General features: G+C 52.7%; 1 protein-coding gene across 3 annotated transcripts in view; it reads right to left on the reverse strand.

Annotated features, from left to right (window-relative positions):
- Positions 1–17274, reverse strand: part of LOC122382056 (ras association domain-containing protein 10-like) — a 75456-nt gene that overhangs the window by 14503 nt on the left and 43679 nt on the right. The window contains exon 1 of one of the 3 annotated variants that reach the window (XM_043366952.1): positions 7254–7612. The exons of the other annotated variants lie outside the window; for them this stretch is intronic. The gene's annotated coding sequence lies outside the window, so the exon portion shown is untranslated. Of the gene's footprint in view, positions 1–7253; positions 7613–17274 lie in introns of those variants that run through there. 3 annotated transcript variants of the gene reach the window in all.

A 17274-nucleotide genomic window follows, 5' to 3' on the forward strand; every position in this document is an offset into this window, starting at 1 on the left:
AGTGGCTAGGTTTTTTATTTTATTTTTATTGAGGTATGGTTTTCTCGATATTCGAGTAAAAATAGCAATGATCTGTTGATCGAATATCTTTATTTTACGTATCCGCCTGCGCGGTCACTGCTTGTCAAATAAAGTTGCACATCGGCATCCGCAACTGCTGAGATTTGAGAAGATCGGTCGATGACGAAGGACACCGGCCTTGGCGGTCGACCGCTGAACTGGTCCGCCACAAAAAGACTAGGAAACCTGTCACACCACCTACTTACATCAGCTGTGGCGTTTGATTCAGCCGTGACAAGTCGCCTCGCGCCGCGGCGAATCCCAAACCACCGAGCACATTCAAAGCAGCTTGAGCTACGCTACCAGCACGGCCACAAATCAGATTGGCAAAACGGCTACGTCCCTTCTGACGGTAATGTGACGTCTAATCTGAAGCTAGCGGCACTCAAACTCCAGTAAGAGTAAGGTCTCGAGTTATGAGAAGTGTTCCAGGTGCGTTTGGAGGCTCACGTTGACAAACGCAGCTTCTGCGGCTGCCGAGCCTGCTTCTCGGCTGCTTTGGAGCCGTATCTTCAGCGAACATCGCGGTACCTGGCGAGAGGCCGCTCCAGCCGCGAGAGGCCGGCGTCCGTCAGCGCCCGTAGGTCACGCCCGCACATTCCAACGCGCACACACACGCACGCACGCACACACGCACGCGAGCCGTCTGTATCAACAGGTCGCCTCGGAGCGGCCGGGCGGCCTTCTCAGCGCGCGCAGAGCGGGTGACTGAGCGTGGGAAATCGGCCCGTGTCACCGCGCGCTGTCGGAAAGGAGGACCGAGCTGCCTAGGTTTCTCCCCGCTCTGAAACGGCACCGGGGATGCTGACGGCGCCCAGACAATGCCCCAAACAACTCCGACTAAAAACGGTGCATTGTTGATTGTGGTCGGATCAAAAGAACCACCACCCGGACATCCTGTACGGAGACGGCACGGAGACGACACAGAGACAGCAGCTGGAACCGGAACAGCTACCGGAAAAGGGCCTTGAACTGCAGAGAGAAAGGAAGCGCCGTTAGCGCGCTGTCAATGGAATCAATGGAACGACGTGCCGGGTGCAGCGGCATGAAGTAGGTTCGGGTGTAGCTAGGTAAGCGACTGTTGTCATGCATGGATTTCGAAACCATGCAACAAAATTAGCTTTCAACTAACAGGGTTATCTTGCTCGGCATGCGGATGATTGAAGCTGCATGTGCCGTTGTGAAGGTAAGGATTTTTGAAACATTTTACGTGCCAGATCGCTTCCCACTGGCAAAGAGCAAACGTTATAGGGAAAATAGGCAAAGAATACGCAAAGAAAAGAAAACGATGATAATAAGAATATATCCACCCGCGCCGATTAAGCCTCTCTCCTCTCCTTGCCCTCTCCTAAATCCGTCTCTTCCTCTCGCCCCTCGTCTCATCCCTCCTTTCTTGTCCCTCTCACTTCTCTCTTCCCTCTCTTCCTCTCTCCGCCTCCGAGGCTAGGCTGCACACACCTGTGCGGCCGCGGGCGTAATCCGGCCACCGGTCGACCATAACGCTACCAGTGCCCACTTCATTCGGCCATTGGCTGATCGTTACTGCCAGTAGACACACTGGCGCTGGGCTCAGCCGCACTCGCCGTAAAGAGGAGGCGCACTTGGCGTCGCCGTGAGGAATGGGATGGTAACGGTGCCGGCCAGCCGTGAGGCACCAACTGTCCATGAAATTATGCAGGGATTAAGTGGATTATGTCTGAATGAGCCGTGAGGAAGCAGGAGTCACGCTTTTCACAGAGCCAGGACAAGTCTTTTTATTCGTAATTTGATGGCATAACCAAGGCAAGTAAAGTGCGTTGGTAAGTGAGGCATGCTTGAGATGAAATCCAGCCTGGAGTACTCTGAAGCCCTGGACAGAACAGCGGGCCAAAGATGGTACCCATGACCAGTCGGCGGAGCACTGCGCTCAGCGGGCCGGGCCCGAACGAGGCATGCCGCCGCTGCAGTTATGCTTGGCTGACCTAGCATCCGACTCGCCGGCCGTGCCTGTCGAAACGGTGGGAGAACCAGCGGACAAAGACTGGCCGGTTCTCACGTGAACGTCGTGCCCAGCACGTATTTTTTGCCGTCGTGTGAGAACAGGCGGCGGCCGGCGCTGTTCCTGCCCGCTCGCCGCCGTTCTTATCACGCCGCGGCACGACGGCCTGTCGTTCTGGGCGCGACCGGCCGCGCGCGGCCGGTCGTTTTCAAACTCACCGGCCGCCGACAGAGTGGCCAGCACAGGATGTAAGTGGTCGCGGTGGTGTCAGAGACACAGATGTTATCCATCATCAGCGGCACTTGTGAATATTGGAGGTAATTTGAGCCGGGAACTAATTAGTTTTCGTCTGCTTACATTTGCCTGTGACGTCAGAGGACCGTGGAGTCACGCGGAGACACCGACTAAATTAGTCTTTTATCTACGCATTCGTCGGGTGATGGATGACACTTGGATAATGTAATGAATTGAAATGGCCACTGGGATTTACAATTTAAAACAGATGTCCCTTCCAACAGACGTTCATTAAGTAATTGGTCTGGGAAAACTAGCAAAATTATCGCGCTGGTTTTGGCCCTTTAGGAGTTTTATAAAGACATTGTTTGATTTTTCTGTTTTCTCAGAACTTATGGCTGCCACAGCGAAACACCTCTTTTTACTTTAAAGCCAGAAAATGACCTCTGCCTGGCAGGATACGACAAACCAAAAACGAAACACGTCCAACATGACTCACTCTTTCCAGTGCCGCCCTGTTATCAAATACTTTAGTCATGAACTTGCTTGTGTAGGTGTTTCGGTGCCACATTTGTAGGATGCAAACAAGACAGCACGCCTCGACACGGATGTCACAAACGTGAAAATGCTCGGTAACTATTCCAAGTCAGCATGCACTATCGTCCCTACAACAGAATCCGTGTACACTTTTGGAAAGAAGCACCAGCACCAATGTTTGACGAACCATTCGACCTGCTGCATGCCAACGGTCAGCTGACACCGGCACAAAGCCATGCCCGCCGCTAACCCGTCAAGCGTCACAAGATCGATCGGTTACGGATTTGACCGGGATCGGTCACAGCTCTGACCGGGATTAGACACAGTGCGATCGGGATCGGTCACAGCTCCGACCAATACCTCTTCCGAGTTCCACGGGTTGTCGGCTTACCGCCGCGCGCCTCCGTGTCCCGAGGACCGACCTCACGACACCCGACCGTTAGCCGCTGCTCCCCGGCTGAGAGTGACCCGCTCGCGCTGCCAACAATGGAGGAAACAAATCGGCGCCGTCACCCGTTCAGTCAGCCGGGGCGCTGGACGAGATGGAGGCGTCACTCACACGGGGATGTGGGTTTCCAGGCCGTACTACCCGTCCCCGGGTGGAGGAGAAAGGGTGGCCGGGTTATTGGGATGGCCATAAAACATGGTCCTGTGACCGCTATAGTGCCCCATCAGCCCATGTCCCTGCTACCCAGGGCTGGCTGTCTTATTTATACATGTGTGACTGTGGCTACCTGCTGGTATAAAATGTTTTCACTCATATCAGGTGCTCGGGTAGTGCCATAAAGAAGCTAAACGTGCATATCTCTGTGGCGGTTTTCTCAGTCGGACCTGTTGTTTACATTTCGTGCCAGGCGATCGCGGTGAAGGGAAGCACGTGACTTCATGAAATCAAGAGCCATCAACTGGTACTACAGCTACAACAACGTGGCATAACATGCAACATCCTAATCAACGACTTTCTGGAACATCGAAACGACTGCGTCCTTAGGGAGTCGTAATTTAAACCATGTACAGGTTGAACAGATATCTCTGACAAGCCAGCCAATGCTGCATCCTTTAAGACAGTATGGCTCACTCGAAGGCGCTGCAAGCACCGGTAAACAGTGATTCATTGGGTCGGTGGCCTTGGGCTTCCGACAATTTTCTGAATGAGTCAACTGCTGATGGCTATTTTAAGCCCTCATTCACGGAGTTGCAGCCAATGACCACCCAACATGAGGTGCACGAAGCGAACTAGAGGATAACCAGGAACGACTCCTAACCTGCTGTTTGCAACCAGCATAGCAAGCTTTCTTGCATTTGTGTAAGACCAAAATAAATTGTGCAAGCTCTTGCATGCGCAACAATCAATGCTTAAAGGAACTATCCCACCTTCTAAAATGTTGTTAAAACCAGTTAAATTGTGCCCGACTTTATAGATTGGATGACCAGGAACACGGTTCTGGCATTTATTTTTCAGTAAACATCTTAGGCTTCCCATATTCCAAACACAAACTTTCAAATATGTGACGTCACAGCCCAAAATTACCTCCTTCCCCTGTCCCCAGGCCACATTACTGTCATAAAGCTGATTCTTTTTACTCTGTAGGCACCACAACAAAGTTCAGACCAAGTTTTAAGCGATTTTTCAACGAACAAAGCCATTTAAATCAGAATGACTAAACGAGGTGACGTCACACTAACGGTCGCTCCATGTTGAAGATAGGGCCTTGCGCAAGGCCCATTTTCAAATGAAGGGAGCGAATTTCTTCAACACCAAGAGGCCGCGGGGGTTGCAACCTAGATAGATAGTGGTTTCTGAACCTCGCCGCAAACTTGGCTATCTCAACTCAAACCCCATGTTAAAGGTGGGATAGTCCCTTTAACAGAATGAAGACAAACGTTTAGTTAAGCGCAGCCATTTATCGCCACATGACGCGTGCTGACATGGATGGTGTTAAAATGATGTGAGCCCTATTGAGCTAATTGCGCCAGCGCTCACAGCTGCGGTTCTGTTGTTCGCACCGTAACAGTCAGTGGCAGACTGCACTGCAACGGCACGAACGATAATTACACCGGCGACTAGTTAGGCCCGTTTTAATCTTACCCACACTCTAAATTGGCGCAATACTACCCTGACCCGTGCCGTGGTGATGGCATGTTCACACTGCAGGCATCTGAACGTGCGAAAACTTCTAACATCCATCCACCTACCGTTTTAGTCAATGCTGCCCAATTTTAGCAGTCACTGTGCTCGTACTAGGGATTGTACGGGTGTCTGTGACCGCACTGGCCTTTCCACCCAGGTCAGGACAGGCCAGGGGTCACAGTTGTGCCGGTATCGATGTCCGCTCAGGGTCCGTTATGGCTGTGAGGCGTGGGAATGCAGATTGTGCGGACGCCAACGGTCTCAATCACAAAGACGTATGGTCCGGGCTATACCTATAGAGGACCGAGTGTGACCTGACTTAGTATTAGCGACAGGTTTTCCGCTGGCATTAGTCGTCTCATGGCAGATACAGGCCTCATTAAGTGATGAAGCGATTATGATGACATTAGCCGTGCGCTATTGTCCTGAAGCGATAAAATATGAGCTCGTTTGTTTCAATTTTAAGAAACTCACAGAACAATAAACAGGAACATGGCTAGAGTAAGATTATCCAGTCCATGTTCCCGGCTCCAGGTTAGTCATTCGGGCGTTTTCCTGTCCATTCACAGAAACACTAAACCGGATATCATATTTAAGTCTCTAACCGACGACGCCGACACTAACGTGTGCATTTCAAAAACTGTCGAGGAGGCTGCACAGTGCAAACAGTGCATACTGCACACAGCAGAGTACACACTGCACGTGCACAGCCAATGGTGCACTTTTAATGCGCACCGATCCTTCACACCTTATACATACGTGCGTCGGGCGCTCGTGGCCCGCCTATTATGGACGAGCCGATGAGTTTATGCAGCGTCCCTCCCAGCACGAGGGCGTCCATCGAGAGATTCCCCACACAGCCCGTGCAGCTCATCACTGGGCGCGGCGCGGCGCGGCGCCAGCTCACGTCACAGCTGCGCCATGGTTCGGCGACACGGTGCGCCAGCTCACGTCACAGCTGCGCCATGGTTCGGCGACACGGTGCGCCAGTTTGCGGAACTGCGGCCGGGCACGTGCAGCGGCCGGCCGGCCGGAGAGTGCCAGAAGATCCGCTATTTTACCGGTCCATAAACTCCGGCCCAGTGACGGCCCGGCGATTTTACGACGCCGCCAAGTAGGCCTGCCTCGTCAAGCAACAAGCGTTTTCTCTGTTGTTATTAGGAGTACAACATGGCATACGTCATCACCGACCTCCCGCGATGGTCTGCTTCGTTTGCTTTTACTTTAATTGCAGACGGAAATGGTGTCATTAGCATGCGCCGATAATGATATTCAGGGAAAGGTTTATTGGCCTAGTCAAGAGTCATGCTGAGTCATGGCAGTTTCGCAATGCTGATCGATCTTCACTCGTCAGAAAAATTACTCAGTGATTTAGCAGCAATGTTTTATTACCACCTACAGCTTATGGCCATTCCATATTATGGCCTTGTGACTGGGTGAGTGGCGACGCATGGATGGAAGGAATCGACCTTATCTTATAGTCTTCGTTCTCTCAACCCATGTCATTTTTTTGATACCCTTTAACATGTTTTCCTCCTGTCTGTCTCTGTTTTTCTGTCTCGTTTTTTCTCTCTTTTCTCTCCCATCTAGCTCTTCTCATCATTAGAACTATTGTGAAGCAGGCATGAAATGAAGCAGAACTCACAACATATTTCAGCCGCCTAGGAGCTACTCGTAACCTGTTCTTCCAGTAATCAAAATCGTTGATCCCGTTTCAGCCCCGACCGTAAAATGTCGTGTTCAGCTGTGCCAGCTCGCATGTATGGTGGGCAATCCGCGGTCCTAACTCCTAAATCACACTGCTCATCAGGCAGGGAGGCATTTTAAAAAGCAGTTGATGGCCTGCTTGGTCCGGTCAACTCCACCCGACAACCAAGCGCGCTGTGTCTAACCAGTGTGATGTCTGCGGAATACTCAACCAGAGCGATAGCAGCCTCCTTAAAATACACTCAGACCCACTGAGCAGTAGCGTTTGCTGTTCTACGCTGAGTGTTGCCCGATAACTGCCAGAGTCATCGTCTGAGGTGTCTGTGGTGCGTGTTGGTAAATGCAAATTGGCTACATATGGACCAACTAGGGAGGCACGAGCGCTGTTGAATGATATTACATCATCCAATCAAATAATGGTATTCTGATGTTCGTATGTATATGCACGGAAAAATAGCGCAGGAGCGCCTGTTTGGCACTTGGTGACGGATATCGGCGGCTCATGTCCAGTAAGCATTCCCCGCGGCTGATCTGCATACCCCGTCTGGCTGAGATCAGAGAGGAGGCGCGCGTGTGCCGGATTCCTCCGGACAGAGGGCCACGTACCTGCTGAGAGAGCGGCCGACAGTCCTCAGCTGAGCGCCGTCAGCGGCCGCCTCACGCGCTCCCAGCGGCCACCGGGCGAGAATTCCACTGAACGCGCGGAGATTGGAAGTAGGCCATCAATACAGCAGATACGACCGTGCGAGGCGCGGCCGGAGCCGCCCGGCTGTGACCGTCAGCGGCGGGCGCGGTTCACAGGGCCCTCGTGGTCAGCGCGGCACGGGTAGGACCGATAGTGGCACCTCGACACAGTGGCGTGGTGAGTAGCAGCACAGCACACGGCGACACGGCGCTGTCCGGGAGCGCGGCACTCCTCCTCGCGTGCCGTCCGACCACACACTGCCGGCGCAGCGGCGACGGAGCCGGCGGCCGCCCGCGCCAGACCCGCCGCCGCCGCGCCGAGCGTTCACGTACCCGTACCCCCGGCCGGCGCCGCGCCGACCGACAGAAAAAGCGCGTTCGTGGCCGGAGAATGGCGCCGGTCCTGGACCAGAGGAGCTCGGCTTTGCCCGGAGAGCGAGGGTCGCAGAGGTCACCAACATCAGAGGCTTTGGACAGCTGTACTTGACGCTGTTTGGACGAGAAGACACGCCGAGCTAATGGCCGGAAACACAGCTCGAATTGTCCTGGGAGCCGGCAGTTTAAGTGGGTATTAGCGTCCGACCAGGTGGCCAATAAAACTCATGTTCGATGTCACTGCCTTGGCCCGCTTTGTTTGCGCGGACAAATCCTCCTGACGGCAATGTTTAGAATCCTGGTCCTCGTCCGTGTGCCATTGACCTTACATTACCGCGACTAATTGTCAGTCATTAGCTGCGGCCAAATCCATGGAACAAAAGGTCGTCACAAAAGCCTATTGGGGCAGAAAGACCACGACGTTCTGTTCACGAAGACCATTAGCCACCAGCCGCAAAACCATGAACCGGAGGCTGTGGTTTGAACCTGTGAATCTCTCGGAGCTGTAAGTTTTCGACGAAATATTACAACACTTGGAGCGGTTCACCACCAAATAAGTCGTAGTAAGACTTCAACTGTTTGGATCACCGCTCTCTACTATTGTTAATGTGTAACCCTCGTTTAATTTGAATGGTAATCCTCTCGGCAACATTACTAGGTAAGATAGACAATGTTTTGCAGCATTCCTATGAATGGTGATCCTGCCATGTGCGTAACTGCAGTCTCCAGCTGGCACACGCTAAGGATACTGTCTTGTGTCGCCGCTGCAGTTTCCAGTCATTACGCTGTGGTGTCATACGTACTGAGGTTTACTAAGGGATCATACACAGGTGCCTACGGATGATCCTTGCATTGTAGCCCGTCTGAAACACTTTTTAGCGACATGTGTTACATGTTTGATACCATTCTGTTTAACCATTTAATCCGGATACGCACGTAATACAGGAGTCTCTCGGGGCTACCACGCCCACCTACCTGGGCTTAGCAATGCCTAAACTGCCTGTGCTGGTAAGCTAACTGGCGACTATAGGCGGGGATGACTTATGCAATATCGGTGGGCAATGCTATTCTGACGGAGATCTTTGGACAACAACAACAACAAAACACATTTATTAAACATAAAATGGAAATAAGCAAATAGTCCAGGTGGTGGTGCAAAAGCTGATGCTTAAATCGAGGCACCACCACCTGGTAACGTAAACAGAATAAATGAGTACGGTCCAATCCAGGGCCGCGGAGAGTCAGGTCGGCTGCCGCGACAGTTGGCATTGGTAAGCGGTGATAGCAGGCCGGCGCCAGTCCACCGAGACGGGGCTATATCAGTCTGGAGGTGTTTTTGAGGAAGGATTGAAAGGCAAGGAGAACTTGAGGTGCGTTTTGCTTTGTCGTGTTGCGTCCGTGTAGAAGTGTGTCTAATTTCATGGTGTCTGATTGGTTGTTGAAATCAATGTTGAGGTGTGTGGATACTTGTGCAAAGAGTGTGGACCTCGTCAGTGCGTAGTGTGGGCAGTGAAGGATGAAGTGTTTTGTGTTTTCTTGTGTGTAGCCACAGGCGCACTCGGGGCTTGTTACTTTTTGTATAGAGTACTGGTGTGCGTTTAACTTAGACATCCCCAGTCTGATTTGTGTGTGCAAAGTGTTCCCAATCTTAGTTCCTAGTGCGTTGTAGTGTGGGGGCTGTGGTGTGCCGAGTAGTAGTTTAATGCTTTGTTTGAATTTTTTCATCTCTTGGCAGTTTCGTATGTGCGTAGGCAATTGGTTCCAGTGCAGGGATGTTTTGGGAATTAAGGATCTCTGGTAGCAGGATTTTGTAGTTCGCGGGACTGTGTGGTGGTTTTGATTTCTGAGATTTCGTCCTGCCGTGCGCCCTCTCTCCTCTGGGATCATGTTTGTAATGTAGTTTGGTATGCGAGGTGTATTGTCTATGATCTTTTTGTATAGAAAAAGCCTGTGGATTTTTCGTCTCGTCTTCAAACTGTCCCAACCGAGTTCGTCTCTAAGTTTGTCTGTGGATGTCCGATGTAGTGTGTTCGTCACGAGTCTAGCGGATCTGTTTTGTAGTCTTTCCAGTCTTAATTCGTCGTGTGCAGTGATGTGTCCGTCGTAAATGCAGTCACAATAGTCGAAGTATGGTCGCACGTAGGTCTTGTATATGGTGTTTAGTGTCTGTCGTGGAAGGAATTTCGCAATTGGGTAGAGGGGGCTGAGGGCGATGTTTATTTTTTGAATGATTGTAGTAACGTGGGTCTTGAAACGCAGGTCTTCTGATAGAGTTAATCCCAGATGCTTATGAGTGTCCGTTTTTGATATCAGTTGCCCATTGAATAGAAGTTGAGGTGAAGTATAGTTATTTCTTGTGCTGAATGTCTGAGTTATGGTTTTTGATGAACTAAAAGTAATGGCCCATTGCTGTGCGTACTGCTCAATTGTGTTAAGGTCTTCTTGGAGTGAAAGTTGTGCTTGTGCCATGTTGTCGGGTGTGTATGATGCGTATAATGATATGTCGTCAGCGTAAAATAGGGCGGTGTTTTTCAGTTGTCCAGGGAGTCCGTCAAGGTACAGGAGGGCAAGAAGTGGACCTAAAATTGAACCTTGCGGGCATCCGGAATTTAAAGTCATTGCCGTTGAGTATGAGTTCCCTATTCTTACTTTCTGTCTTCGGTCAGTTAGGTATGATTTCAGCCAGTCGAGAAGAGAGCCAGTGATAGAGAAGTCGTTTTCGCACTTGAACAGGAGACCTTTATGCCAAATCTTGTCGAAATATTTTGTCACGTCTAAGTAAACAGCAGTAAAGTCTTGTCCTTTGTCCAGTGATTTGTAGAGGCTGTCAGTCATGTAGGCTAGCTGTAGTTGCGTGCTGTGGTGAGGCCTGTACCCGCTTTGATTGTCAGAAAGAAGCGAATTTTCAATGAGGTGGTCGTAAATATGTCTGAATATGATTTTTCCTAAAATTTTAGAGCAGCAACATAGAAGGCTAATGGGTCTGTAATTCTGTGGGTCAGCTGCCGATCCTTTACGTTTGAAAATTGGTGTGACATTGGCTTCCTTCCAAAGATTAGGAAATTTTGAAGTTCTGAGAGACATATTAAATAATTTTGCTAATGGTTCTGCTATGAGAATTGCTATCATTTTTAATATTTTCGTGGGGAGTTGATCAGGACTTTGAGTAGAGATTGTATTGAAAAAGTTACAAACATGCTGACTAAGTGATGAACGTCTAAAACTTCTAACTAAATTCTAGAGCCAATATCTATTGCGAATTTGAGCCGGGCTTTGACAACTGTATTCTCTCGTTCCTCCGACCTCCTTTTCAATCGGTCAGGAAAATGCCATCTGAGCAGACAACTTGTTATAGCATTCTCGTCCAGAGAACATCTCGGCCCGGCACTCCGCGGTAAGGGCCTGTAATGTGATACCAATCAACGTGTTTGTAATGCCTACATCGTCCGGCTGTCCGCGTGCTGTTCAAAATGTTCATACGGTACTAATTGCCGTCATGTTACGGTACTTGACGTCAAGCTGTCCAAACGAATGTCCTGAAATAGCGTATGTAATATGAATGACTAATTTTCTGTAAGAGCGTTGGAACTGAGACCTGAAGGAGATAGTGTCAGTCTCAATGGCCTACTGCCGTGAACCTAAATAGTGGATTTACAGACATGAAAGGAACGCATGTCTTGGAAGATTTGTAGCTCGTGAGAGTAGGTCATGTTCTTATGAGCTTTGCATAAGTAGGATCATTATCAAAGCAGATAAAACTGTTAGGATAAAGGAGCAATCTATCAGCTGCAGTGTTTGGGCTTCACATATATCCACATAAATAAGCAACACTCGGTAGCTCACAATTAGCCCCCACGACTGGCTGTCATTACACCGCACCATCTCCACTGTCCAATAGATCGTGTCATAAATAGCGAGTCATTACCGAGCGTCAGTGCAGCTTTACACGCGGATAACGCCCAGGCTGCACCTTATCAGGATCAGCCTATTCAAATCAGCGGCCAATGACAAGGGCCGCCTATCACCGACGAATGCTGCTCGGCCCACGGAACGCCACTGCTGGGCCTGGAGAGCACCGCTAGGCCCGGAGAGCACTGCTTGGCCCACGGAACACTGCTAGGCCCAGGGAACACTAGCTCGGAGACGAATGGCCACGCTGACTTGAAAAGGAACATCAGGCAAGAGACGGGTGTCCTGCAGCAACTCTAATCCGCGGTGAGTCACTAATCAGCGCCGCGCCCTTTACCGGTAAAAGGGAGCGCCGTTAGAGACGGAGAGGCCGACCGGTGACCCACTCATCGATACCTACCACCAGGCACTTGTGCGTAATTTACACTGATTTCTATGTTTGAACAACAACAATAACAAAAAAAAACATGCTGGGTATTTGCTGAAACAAATCAAGCATTCTGACATTTACGCGGTTTGCTAAAGTAGCACACTGTTAGAAGTTACTGTGTGTTGCTGCTCGTTTATGCCGTCAAATATTGTTGTCGGCGTTACATGTATCCTGAGTGCCATGCATGAGCAGTCCGTAGGTACTCAATCCGTGAGCCGCTGACGGCGCCGCCCCGGCCCGTCGGTCGGCCCGTCCCACGTGGTGTCTGCCGGCCCCACCTCCCTCTGCGGCGCACACCGGTCCGGTCACGACACCCGCCCCCGGATCAGTCACGGTTCGACTGCCAGATCCGGCCCACTGGCCGACAATGCGGGGCTCTCCCGGGAGGTCAGCGTGGCCCGCCCCGCCCCGCCCCCTCCCCCAGATACCTCGCTCTGACCTGCCGACTGTCCCTCACCCCGTCCCGCCCGCCCCGACCCCTCCCCTCTGACCTGCCGTAGACTGTCCCTCACCCCCGTCTCGCCGATCTCAGGCCGCCCGCCGAGGCCGCTACTGTCAGACAGAGAGGCATCCGGGACGTCTGGTCGCCGGATCCTGCACGTGCGACCCCTGCGCAGCCGGCAGGTCATCGGCGCCCGCCGCTCATTGTAGATGCTTCTGTTTTGTACCGACTCATTAATCATCGAGGCTGGAGCGTGCCAGTAGTGCACCGAGCGTCCGAGATAGGGCACGAGCGCCTTACAGGCACAGCGATTCATTGGAAGCGAGATTCAGAGGTGGCCGGGGAATGCATGGAGGGCTGCGCTCTGCGTTTGATGGTGAGGGCAGTGAGGTTAATCTGCAAACAAATTTATAGGTGAAAATTCTCGTCATCCTAAATATACATTATCTCGAAGGCAAAACATACCAACGCTTGGAAAAATGGAATTGGCATGCCCATCTGTCATATGGTTACCAAAATGTGAGGACAAATACAGTCCCGAACGGTGGCAAGTTCCGAACACCAAACGGTTGTACCCCTAATGTGTTTTCATAGTCGGAGTCTGGAGATTCTGACCGCGGTGACGGAGCGATGATATCAGGCTGCAATCTCCGTGCACACGGAGTCCCTCCTGACACCGAGCAGCCATCAGTGGCATATATGGAGAGTCATCCTCCCGACCAACGCCGCATTATGCAACCAAACCAATGGGCTTTGCAGTGACACGGCTGTCTCCATAAATTTGAGATTTGTGGCAAATTCGCTACCCATGACTAAGGTATGAATGCAGCTAAGTTGACAACTTGACTTGTTTGAAGGAATAATAAAGCACCCATCTATGTAAACATGTGTTATCCAGCATTATTCTGATTGCGGCCCGCGGCAGGCCAGACGGTGGCCGGGCTGGGTACCGGTCGTATGAAGTCACGCGCCATAAAGTGAGGCGCGATCACCTGACCGTCGCCTCAGCACCGGGCACACCTGGCCCGTCGATGTCCCTGAGTCACTGGGGCACCCGCAGCTGGGGCCGCGCAGCCTCCGGTCAGGCAATAAAGCTGATTTTACACCGCTGCTGGGGGAGAAACCGCAGCGGGCCGGGCCCGCCGGCCGGCACCTGGCCCGTTATAAACATGTCTCCGACAAATGAGCCTTTGCCGCGCGGTAGTCGGCTGCCGTGACAAACAGGCCGTCTTTTTGTGGGTCGTATCTTCGATCTGCGATGTTTTACGATCGGTGAAGCGAGCCACGCGGCTGCGGCCGCGGGCCGGCTGACGTCGGCTCGGTACCGTCCGCCCCCGGCGCGTGAGGAGCCTGTCGAGCAGGCGACGCTCGTCAATTGAGACCCGGCACGCGTCATCACAGATCGCGGAACATGGTTTGACCGGGTCGGCTACCTGATACATGGGTTCGCTACCCGGATCAGACGGAAATAGCTCTCTGATGGCCGTCAGTCTCCCCTGTGCCCCCGGCCCGACACGGTGCTGGCAGTTGACGACAGACAGCCAGCGTCGCGCCACGGCCGACCGGGGCCCTGTCGCACGTTACTGCATCGACACGACGACCGGCGCGCGGCGCGTGGCGGCCGACCGGCCGACCGGGGTGGATGACACCTGACCCGAGACGGTGTCGGTGACACGCAGAGGTCACCGCGGCGCGGACGGGGCGGCGCCGGCGCGGATGACACGATTATTATCGCCGGCGGCGGTCACGTTCTCGGTCCCACCGGCTCTCGTGCGCTGTTCTTCCATCGGTTCCGTGCGTGGCTTCAGCCGGTTCGATGACCGTTGTTGACTATTTACGGCTAGAGCCGATTCCAATGTCAACACGGGATGCGCTAAGCCGGCGGAGTTGGGGACGAGCGCGGACAGGCGGGCCCATTGAAGTCGGAGAGCGGGCGGCGAGTCACAATAGACAACAGCAGCCCATGACGCGCGGCCCGAGTGAACCGATCAAAGGCATCGGCTGCGGAGCCGAGAGAGGGCCGCGGTTCGCGGAGACTTCTGACAACATCCCGACAGCCGTTGACCTCTAAGATGGCTCGGGATTAGGACAACTTCAGACTGAGAGCGTTTCAGTCAGTTATTCATGTAGGCACACTAGCTCTCTCTAGAGCTTTTCAAATCTGAGCCTCGCCCTTTGTTAGAAACCTTTGGACGGTCAGCACTAGCCCAAAGCGACCGCATCGCCCCGGCTTGTTATTCTGAGCGGTCTATGAGCAATTCTAATTAAGACATACGGCGCACGGAAACCGTGTCAGCACAAGTCAAACATGGCACACTCCATTAAAGCGTGGTCGATACTGTCAATTAGGCGGCGATCGGTCAGCGGAGCGCGCGCTGGAGCTGGCAGCGCCGCCTGCCTCACGTCCAAACGGCTAATGCCTCATGTCACAGATTGCAGGAGCGGCGGCGCCGTCCGCCCCCGCGCCCAGCGACCACCTGGACGGGCTGCCGGCTCTCTCCCTAATCCATCCCTCTCCCCTCCATCCACAATCACTCCCTCTTCCTCTCGTACAACTCGTACGGTGAGGTCACCGGCCGCTGCATTTCCAAGTCAGATGTGATACGAGTCGCGCCACACCCAGGTAATCTCTCAACAACGCAGGAATTCTACTGGGTCAACGCTCAACCGCCGCTTTTTGACCCGGCCGCCCAAGACTTGGCAGATGAGGGCTGCCAGGAGACGGATCACGCCATCCTGGAAAATTTGAGATGACTCCAAGATAGGGCTGAGTCAGCAATCTGTGTAAAGCAAATCTTATTCGAAGGGCGGAGAGTTCAGTTGTTGGAAGGTGAAGCATTGAATCATCTTCACTTCTTGGTGCCTCACTTTGTTTTGACGAGGTCTAGGGCTTATATAATCTAGGGCTAAATCTAGTGTCTGGCAGGTCATCACACTAACAGGGAAACACTTTCTCCAGCGCAGCTCTGTGTACCTATGTACTGCACGGAACCGTGCAGGGTCATCGGTGCGAGTCAGGTCGGCCAGGTCACCCGGAGGCAGACATCCGGGGGCACAGAGGGTCCGGGAGGCCACGGAGGCCACCCGGGCCGGCGCGCATCGCGTGCCGACCGGCCATCGGCCCGCGGCAGGAAGGCGCCAGGCTCGTGCCGGGTAATGGTTATGGTCCCTCCAGGACTGGCGGCGGCGGCTGAGCACACGCATGACCTGGGCAGATGCAGGACCCCGGGCGGAGCCGCGGTCCGACAGGACAGGACCCCGGGCGCAGCCCCGCGGTCTAACAGGTGGCCGCCGAGAGTGGGCCGCCCATCCTCCGTGTCGTGCGAAGCTGCCGGTCGCCGTCCCATCCCGCCGCGGCCGGCAGCACGACCCGGCCTCATACATAGCTGAGACAGCTCGCGATCGACACGGATCGTGTCCGACTCTGGCCGACCGACTCACGCGACACCCGATACACAACGTTTTAGTGGCTCGCTACTGGATTCTCTCATGAAAGTCATGGGTTTTGCGGCCTGTTTGAGCGGAATGAAGTCGTAAAAGTCGTGAGTCTTGGGTGGCTACATAGGTAACAACAACTGCCCAAGGCACGAGTCTTCCAACAGAATAGATTCACTGTCCCCATTTCAACAGAACAGTAAAATAAAATAAGCTGTCACAAACGTAAGCTGATGCATCTTTTAGGGCAGAAAATTACCTCTTGACCGCTATTTTTCAAGCACAATGTATGCCATGATTGCGCAATACGTGCAGTTATACGGCGAGAGCTGACTACATCCCGGCCACAGGTGCCCGGCTGATGGCCAGTCACCGTCCAGCCCACCTCACGTCTCACGACGGTCGGTCCCGAGCCGCCCGCACCCGTGCGCTGACCGCACCGCGTCGGCAAACAATCGAAACCATTGGCCCGCGCCGCCCGGGTCGCCATACATCATAGCCTCAACCGACCGCCGCTCCGACTCTGTTGTAACAACTGGCCACTGTTTTCCCACGCGTGGGCCCACGGCTCGTTGGCAGATGTGTTCACTGCCAGCCCGGGCTGACCGGGCGTTAGCGCGGCAGAGGTCGCCGGGCTAATACGGCCACCTTCAGCGCGAGGCTGAGAGGCGTGTTCAACGGGTGCACTAAACAGAAGTGTTTACCACTGAACGTTTGGAAGTTTGCCCAACAACGCGGGGTTACGAAAACGCCATTGAGTTTTCGTAATGATGAGGTTTGTTTAACGATGTTTCGTAGTCCTAAGATAATGTCTGTGTTGTCTCGAGATTGAATGCACATGATCTGACTGACCAAAATGGAAGCCACGCAAATTAACTTTGAAAGCCACTTTTGTATATGAAAAGCATTATCGTACCGACCATTGAGCCACCGATATCTTTATGTTGTGAGGCATAGGCCGTTTAAAAATTTTACAAGATCGCTATGGATGTCTGATGCAAAAATGTTGTCATTCAGTCGAGCCTTCGTACGAGGACAGAGAAATAGCATGTGACACGAACTGAATAAATCACATAGCGATAGAGTCTTGGACATTCCAGTCTCCTAGATATCCTATTTATCCCGGGCTCCACATTTAGCCATCACTTAATGAAACGTCATCTTCCCGTCCTTACAGCGCTCACCATCTGTAAAACGGAGCGAAATCGCGCCTCGTCATTTGTCAACGTTAGAGCACAATGCGGCGGCTGAGGAAGCAGTTAGAGTGTCTCATTCACCTTTACTTGGGACATCAGTGGATAAATGGTCCAACACGGTGGCACACTCACGGCGAGTTTAAAAGGCGAGTAACT

This window comes from Amphibalanus amphitrite, unplaced genomic scaffold (genome assembly GCF_019059575.1).
Source record: "Amphibalanus amphitrite isolate SeventyFive unplaced genomic scaffold, NRLGWU_Aamphi_draft 000011F_arrow, whole genome shotgun sequence".
Classification (NCBI taxonomy): Eukaryota; Metazoa; Arthropoda; class Thecostraca; order Balanomorpha; family Balanidae; genus Amphibalanus; species Amphibalanus amphitrite.